Genomic DNA, 8,878 nt, shown 5'->3' with positions numbered 1-8,878 from the left:
TTTTACATAAACAAGGTACTAAGTCAGTGACTTGCCCACTTCAAGCTACATGTAGTAGGTGCTCCATAATTTGTTAGATGTAGTAAGATGAAGGACTGTCTCTTATACACATCTAGATGTGTATAAGAGACAGCCTATAGTGAGCAGCTGGCCCCAAGGTTTGGAGGCCTTTTGCTATTTGGACATGCTCCCTGGAGTCTCACCCCTTCCCACAAGCAAGCAGCTTATCAACTATTTATTTCAAACAAATGTTCTTAGAAATCTTTATCTGCCTCTGTAGATTGGCAACAGATTTTTCTTCCTATGTTTTTCCAGACTAATAGATAATTGGCTTCTATCTGACCCCATCCGGACTTGGTACAAGAGAAAGCAGCCATAAATTGAACTGGTGGAAGAGGAAAGCCAAGGCATACTTTTAAAATATTTTTATGGATCATTTATTCAACAAATATTGTGATCTGTCCACTATGCATCAGGCCCTGAACTCGGTGGGTACCCAAGACTTGACTCTAATGTGCGTAGCTGGCTCAGGCCGAGGAATTGCCACCTGGGTTTTATAACACGGCCTGCGTGGTGGGTGGTAGACAGTCGAGGGCATTGGGGTTCATGTGGAACAGAAGTGAAGGGTGTTGCCAGGGGAGGTTTCAAGCTGTGAAACTGGTGGTAGCGTAGCCTGTTTCAATGGCAGCACACCATCTTGAGTGGGGCAGGTCTGGGGGACTCGCATTCCTCAGCCAGAAGTCTCCCTCTGTTCATTGGAGTGTGCAGAGGAATGTGAGAAGTGGAGACCTCTCACCACTGCTTAAGTACCACGTTGAATGCCCTGTGTTCCTTATTGGGAACCAGAGGTGCTTTTGATCCACACTGAGTAACCACACAGGTATACATTCCTGCGGGTGTTCCAAGTGAATGACAGGAGGTGGGAAATTAATTGCCTGTTTCAGTTTCACTCCAGGTTTCTCCAAAATTCTAATTAGCAATAAATGAGCTTGGCTCTCCTCAACCTGAGTTGTAAGAGTGCTTTCTTGTCTGAGTTCCTCTGTGTGGCTAAGAATAAAGAGAGTGTTTCAAGATAGACTTGTAATGCAGGGAGTCTTGACTTAACACCTAAACTTCAATAAAAGGAGGGTCTGTGGCTGCCTGGAGTGGAAAGCCCCTAGGTGAAGTTCCAGAGCATAATCAATTAAGTGTGCCACACAGGAAATGGTACTGTTTGCCTGATTGACTTCTTCATGACAGGCACCCGCCTCAGTTATTTCAATGACTGACCTCTAGCCTCAGTAATCAGAGCAGGAATTCTGATCTTTGACCTCTCCAGGGTCCTTGCCTTAAGAGCAGTCTGCTCAAGTCTTTTAGAATGTGCCTGGGCTGCAGTTTCAGCTGGACTGGTGTGGGCTGGTTGGGGGGAACTCTAGTGGCTTCTGTCCTTGCCCGGTGCTCACCAGGAGTGACCAGGAACAGACGGGGAGGCTTGTCTGTCCTCAAACAGCTTAGAGTCCACACAGCACTCGTGGAAACTACAGACTCACATGGAAAAGAGGAGAAATTCAGATGAAATTGAAGAAATCCTGGGAAATGTGCTTCTTGTGAAAGGGTGCTTTAAAAAAGCATAGTTTCCAGTGAAGTGGTCTAGAATGAAAGTTTTCCCCTTTGTAGTTTGAAATAAACGGTTAACTCTAAACGGTATCCTGCACCTTCCTGTAAAGTGGCTGAGCTGATCTGTGGTCTAATTTAGATAGATAGCCTAGAAATTTCCACTGGCCAGGATGACCAGGAAGGAAGTTGAGCTGTTTTGAGTAAGACTGGCTCCAACAGGAGATGTGGAAGGTGGTGCTTTCCCAGGGCAGCTGAATGCCTTCCAGGGTGAAAACACTATCCCCGGTCTCTGTAGGCAAAGAATCTTCCCCAGGGTCTGTGAGACAAGGGTACTAGCGGGGAAGGCAGAGGAGTGCTGGCCCTCAAAGGTGTTTCTTGTTTGACTTAAAAATGGTTGTCCTGAGTTAGCACAGGAGCCTGGTCAACCCATAATGAGGCTGATGTACTGACTGTTGGTTTGCTATGAAAAGTAGTTCTGAGTGGCATTACCCTAGTGTATGAAAGAGAACTGCAGCTCAGCCTCAGCCTTATAACTGCTCCAGGGACATTTCCTATTTCACTCCTTTCTAGACCAGTTCTGCAAGTAATTGGCAGAAAAACATAGAATGTGCATTTCAGACCAGTCTCACCTAATAAGAGGGATGAGTATTTGAGAGTATTAGGCACTGGACTTTGTGGAGAAGGCAGTTTGGCAAACATTCCCTGTAGGATTTTCTGCAGCTCTTGTCTCCACAAGTGTTTGTTCATGGTGATGACATTTAAAACAGGTGCTTCGTATCTTAGGATTCCAAGCTTGGTGATGCTCCATACATACTAATGGCCCACCTGTGCAGACCATTTTGGGGGAGAGGAAGCATCCCTGGGGGTAAGAAGAGATACATTATGCAGGTCAGCCAGTGGCTGGAATGGGTTAGAGGAAAGCAGGTTAATTAAGGGAATGGAATGGAATGGATAGATAGATAGATAGATAGATAGATAGATAGATAGATAGATAGATAGATAGATAGATAGATGGTTTGTGTGTGTGTATGTGGATGTGGGAAGAGAGGGAAGAATACGGACAGATATTTCAGGAGCTGCTGGATGGAGGGAGGAGGAAAGGAATATTTAAAAGACATGTTTAAGAAATTTAGCCAAATAATATATATGACACCCCTTTTTCAATCAACACAGACCATAAGGAAAGATCTACTTTGCTCTTCAGTAGTCAGGACTGCTCAGGCAGTCAGAGTACATTCTAAGCACAACACAAAATGCAGACAAGAATGACAAACTCACCCCTGCTTTGGGAATTGTGACCCTGCTTCTGCCACCGCACTTAGTAGTGAAACTCTTCTTACTAGAAAGAGACTCCTGTTTGGTGTATTTATCTCACTTATGAAGGCCCTGAATTTGAACATCTTCTCTGGCCATTGGGCTTTATGAGAGTTCCTCTCATAAATGCAGAAGCTGTAATCTGGTTCATCCATCGACCAGGGAAGCTTTCTCAGGTCGGCAAATAGTAACAGAACTCAGTTTTACATAAACAAGGTACTAAGTCAATGACTTGCCCACTTCAAGCTACATGTAGTAGGTGCTCCATAATTTGTTAGATGTAGTAAGATGAAGGAAGCATTAAGGCAGAGGGTAAAGAAGGTACACAAAACAAGGGAGTTAACACTTTAAACATTTTGTATTATTTGAACTGTTTATAGCTAGTATGTGCTGCTTTCATAATTTAAGGAAAAGGAGGGCCGGGCATGGTGGCCCACGCCTGTAATCCCAGCACTTTGGGAGGCCGAGGCGGGCGGATGACCTGAAGTCAGGAGTTCAAGAACAGCCTGGCCAACATAGTGAAAACCTGTCTCTACTAAAAATACAAAAAATTAACCAAGCGTGGTGGCAGATGCCTGTAATCCCAGCTACTCGGAAAGCTGAGGCGGGAGAATAGGTTGAACCTGGGAGGCAGAGATTATAGTGAGCCAAGATCGTGCCATTGCACTCCAGCCTGGGTAACAAGAGTGAAACATCATCTCAAAAAAAAGAAAAAGGAAAGTTCGTGATCTATAAACAAACATTTATTATCTTTCAAATTTCACTATAGAAAATATTCAAAATGTAATTACAGAGTGATGTCAGTGAAAATGGCAGAGTAAGAATCTCTGAAAGTTCACTCTTCCATAAAAAAGCAAGGAAAAATCTGGCAAAAATTGTGAGAACCATTTTTTCCAGAAAACTAGAAATTAACCAAAGGCTTGCAGCAACCCAGGGAGTGTTAAGAGAAACAGTGAAATCTCAGAACAATGAGTTTTGTGACATTTTACCTTACCCTAGACCCACTCCCTGCGACCCAACTCAGTAGCAGTCTTGAAAGATAATAGCCTGCATTCCTGGTACTGGAGAAAACAGAATTGTCATGATTGGACTCATCTAGTGGTTCTTTTCAAGACCCCATTCTATAGCGCTGTCCTTATTTGACCTTACTTGAGCTTACTCAGTTGTAAAGCTTCAGGGAGGAGAAGAAAGGGTGTTTGTTGAGCGTTACCGCCACCACATGTTGATGGAGAGTGAAATGACTGCTAGTATGGTTTACTGCCACTGTCTTAATTCATTCTTAGACACTAACAGTTTCACCCATCATTACTTTTTCACCATCAGTACAAATGTCAATACAGTCATTAAAAAGACAAAGAGTGTCTTAATATTGCTAGGAAAATAGTTTTGAGCCCAGCTTCTCTCTGAAAGAGTCTTGGCTACCAGAGGTCCATGAACCACTGCTGCACTAGAATAGAAATACCTGTTGCATGTTGTCATCAAATACAGTAGAAACGTGAATCAGTAATGAAGGGAGACAAACAAAGGAGGAAGAAGGAAAGGAAGGAGAGAAATCTCACTGAGAAAATCTAACAATCTCAACATTCTCCTCATTCCTTTGCCCTGCCGTCCTAATCATGGACAGGAAGCTTTTGCTGGAAACGTCTGAATGATGTACTAGGTCTACACATGCCCAACATTGCCTCAACAGCCCTTTGGTACATAGAGAACTTGGTACATAGAATTGTGGATGGGTCATGTGACTGAACCAGGGATGAAAACCTGATGCACGGGATACATATCACAGTTTGGGCTGAGCCAATAAATTTTGCAAATGTTATAACGTTGGCTTGTAGAGGGACTTGATGCATTAACTCAAAGGTGCTGGATTTATGAAGCTGACTTGTTAGGTGCCCTCTGAGGCTGTGCTAGGGTGAGGCAATGCTGGGTTGTCTGAGACATTCCTGGCTTTACCACTGAAAGTCCTGCATTCCAGGAACTCCTGTCAGCTCCAGGCAAACTGGATGGTTGGTCATCCTACAAAGGCACCATTGTGAGTAACTCCACACATCCATATAGAAATAAACAAGTGAAGCAGACACATATAAGCAGAGATGTAAGATTATGAGCCAAATCTAGAGTTAGTGAGAGAATCTACCTTGATTCTTGATTATTTTCTCTTCCTTCATTTGCCCACCCATTGCTCCATTTATTGGACCAAAGCTTATTGAGTATTCACTTGTGCCAGGCAATTTGGTAGGAACAGGAATGGCCTTGAGGTCTAGGTATGCTTCCTATTCTTGGATTTTTCAGGATTCCTGAAGCTCTTCCAATAAAACCCATTTTTCCATTCAATGGGCTCCTATTCCTTACAAACAAAAATGCTTGTCCCTAAATACTTATCTGTGAAAATGATGAAGTGGATAGGAAAGCAGGCCGGAGGAGGATGTTTCAGCTTAAAAATCCCACAACTCTTTGAATCAGTGCATAAAGAACTCTTGTTTGTGGCATGTGTCAACCTGTGTCCTCCTATGGGATCCAGTTTGGGAACAGTGATATACATGATCTTAGTGGCTGGGAACAGGAGGAGCAAGCAGACACTTTTAGGCATGGTCACAAACCACTAGCTTGATTTCACATCTTTCTGATGTGACAGGGCCCGTAGTTGGAAAACTGTACCACACCTCAGTGAAGAGTGCATGTCCTTAATAAGATCATCTAGCAGCTCTAATTTGTTTGACAAAGACTCCAAAACCAATTACACACAGAAGCATTTGCAGAGAGTAGAAACAGTTTGCCTTTCTTCCATTTTACTCAGACACATTTTGGATTCATTTCTATTTCTGATTGTTTAGAATTACAAGGTGATAGGCAAAATAATCCCTCCTCCCTCAAAGATGTCCATGTCCTAATCCCTGGAACCTATGAATTTGCTACCTGACATGGCAAAAGAGAATTAAGTTTGCAGATAAAACAGGGAGATTATCATAGATTATTCAGTTGGGTCCTATGGGTCACAAGGGTCCTTGAAAGTGGAAAATAGAGGTAGAAAAGATCAGAGTGATGCAACCTGAGCCTGACTTCAAGAGCTTTTGCTGGCTTGGAAGATGGAGGAAGGGGACCACTAGCCAAGGAATGCAGCAGCCTCTAGAAGTGGGGAAAAAGCAGGGAAGGGGTCCTACCCAGCACCTACAGAAAGATATACAGCACAAGGCCTTGATTTTAACCCAGTAAGATCCATGGCAGACTTCCGACCTACAGAACTATAAGATAGTGATTTTGTGTGTTTAAGTCACTAAATTTATGGCAATTTGTTACAGTGGCAAATGCAAAATATACACACTTTTTGGGGCAGTTAGAAAAGTTGGATCTAATCAGTTGCTACAAAACGGCTAACTACAAATCCCATAATCCTTAACTCTGAGGAAGGAGCTCTAAACTTCAGATAAGTTATTACAAATGCAAGCAGAGCTGCCTGACAACAACAACAAAAATAAATATACAGTTTCAGAAGCAGTCAGCTAGAAGATTAGAACCACCAACATCCTCTTCTAGACCATGTCTCTTGGTATAAACTTCTGGTTCTTACTTTCTTTCTCTTTTACATTTTAAAAATCCAGAGAATGATTCAAAATACAGAAATCATCATTCATGATAATTTTCTCAAATATGAGAATTCACTGGATGGTAAAAATTGGAAGAATCTATGGCTCTCAGAGAGTCCCATGAATAGAGGAAATACCTAAAATCAGTAGTTTTTAGCATCTCTTGGATCACAGATCTATTTGAAACTCTTTTTAGAAAAATGCATATATATACTTAGACAATTTTGCATTTATTTTTAGGGGTTTTCAGCCTCTCTAATGCTTATAGACCCAAGTTACAAGCAGCTGATCTACATGGATACTTTCATGATGTTGTATTTGATTTTACTGAGGGATACGTTTCTTAGAAAACACTAATGTGAGGGAGAACAAATGAACACACTAGAAAGAATATCTTTATTTTAGCTAACTATGAGGAACTAGAGCTTCCTCAAAGGACTCATGCTTTCCGTTTTTGTCATCAACAGGATCTAAATCCAATACTTCACTGAGCAAGAACGTGGGCTCTTCAATCCTGTAACTGGGAGCGCTGTGAGAGTGATTTTGTCAGCTGCGTGGCTCTGAAGTATCACTTTCAACTGAAGCATTTGGAAAAGTTCACTGTGAAAAATGTGGCCAAGAAGTCCTGAGGCAGAAGCTCCAAGATCACAGTAAGGTACAAATGGGTGAAACCTTTGAGTTTTCTCTGCTTTTTCTACAACACTCATGCCTTTTGTTGGCTGGTTTTGGTTTTTGATTCTTTTAACCGAGCTCTATTAACAGAAAACTAAACATTAAAACAAAAACTTGGGGCCATAGGACAGATGGTGGGGTGTAGTGATTAAAGTTCCTCTGCTATAGAGTACCCATCTCATGGGGCCACAGCAAAGGACATGTAGCAGAATGCCGTGGACCTGGAGTGATAAATCCAGGGAGGCTGCTATTATTGTCATTGCTATTTCAAAGTGCTTTGTACAGTGACATGATTCTCATAATCCTAGAATTTCTCTCTCTGTCTCTGTCTCTCTCTCTCTCTTTTTTTTTTTAAGAGATAGGGTCTCACTATGTCACCCAGGCTGGAGTGCAGTGGCTATTCACAGTTGCAATCATAGTACACTACAGCCTCTAACTCCTGGGTTCAAGAGATCCTCCTGCCTCAGCCTCCCGAGTAACTGGGACTATAGACATGCACTACTGTGCTTGGCTTTCAGCACTGTGCTTCTTATGGTTCGTTCCTTTATTATCTACAGTAGTTTTCCATCTATATTAGAAGAGGTAATTGCCTTTGTTTTGCTCTTTTTGAGCATTTCAGAGTGAACATTTACTGTGCCCATGAATGAGAGCATTTAGTGAGAAACCAAATGAAGACCAGCAGATCTTTCAAATAGCTCTTATAATTCCTTGTTAAATATCTGCCTTTTCTCGGTCTATGTGCATGACAGGTCAACCATGGAGACACACAGCCCAAACTGGGAAAATCCAGGAGAAAGGAATATAAAGCATATGGCTTAAAAAATGTCAAAAACTTGTAGGTTGTGTCCTAGGCACTTTGGAACAGTCCTTAGTCAGGAGAACCATGAAATACAGTGCATCATTTCACAGTCAGTAAAAGAGGCAAAACAGATATCTGGCATTTTCCTTCTGTGGAAGTTCATACAGCATTTAAACTATATTTTGGTTTTCTTTCAATGCAAGGCATTGTGGGTTGTTTCCAAGAACAGGAGAAAGAGAAGAAAGAGAATGGAACCAGGATGTGGCTTGGGACTTCAGGTGGAGGAGGTGGAGGATAATCCTGCAGAGCCGCATTTAAGGAGGAAGCTGGGAAACCAAGACTAAGTTCAAAGACAACACAGTCAGAAACACAATTCTGGAGGCCTCCATTCAGAAGTGGGACCATGTCAAGGGTCCAAGTGGGTGTCAAGTGTGTGGGCTACTCATATTCAGGAGATCCAGTCATTTGTATCATAACCTCAGGTGTTGGAGGAGGTAGTAGGCAGAACTCCAAGGCCAAGGAAAAGGACTGAGCAAGACAAAATAACAGGCAGGTTTGGTCATGGGTGGAGAAGGGATTGGGTGAAACTTAGGGGCAGATCCCATGACACAAACCAACTTCCTATGGCGGAAACCAAACTGTGACCTGGCCAAGTTGGGCAGATGAGGTAGGGAGAGCATGTATTCAGGGATGGCTGTGGGGAGCTTCAGGTCTTAATGCACTGGCAAAGAAGGAGACTTTAGGTTTGGATTTTCACAAACCTCTCAAATTATGCAAAAAGCACCCGAATTTGCAAGAAAATTCTAACTATCACCAGAGGTCTGAGGTGAATTGCCTTAGGACTTGGAGTGGGCCAAGGTAGCCAGTAGGGCTTGTAGGAGGAGCAGGAGTTGGGGTCCATGTCTGAGAATTT

Source organism: Mandrillus leucophaeus, unplaced genomic scaffold (genome assembly GCF_000951045.1).
Source record: "Mandrillus leucophaeus isolate KB7577 unplaced genomic scaffold, Mleu.le_1.0 Scaffold353, whole genome shotgun sequence".
NCBI classification, from domain to species: domain Eukaryota; kingdom Metazoa; phylum Chordata; class Mammalia; order Primates; family Cercopithecidae; genus Mandrillus; species Mandrillus leucophaeus.
This window is presented reverse-complemented; position numbering follows the sequence as displayed.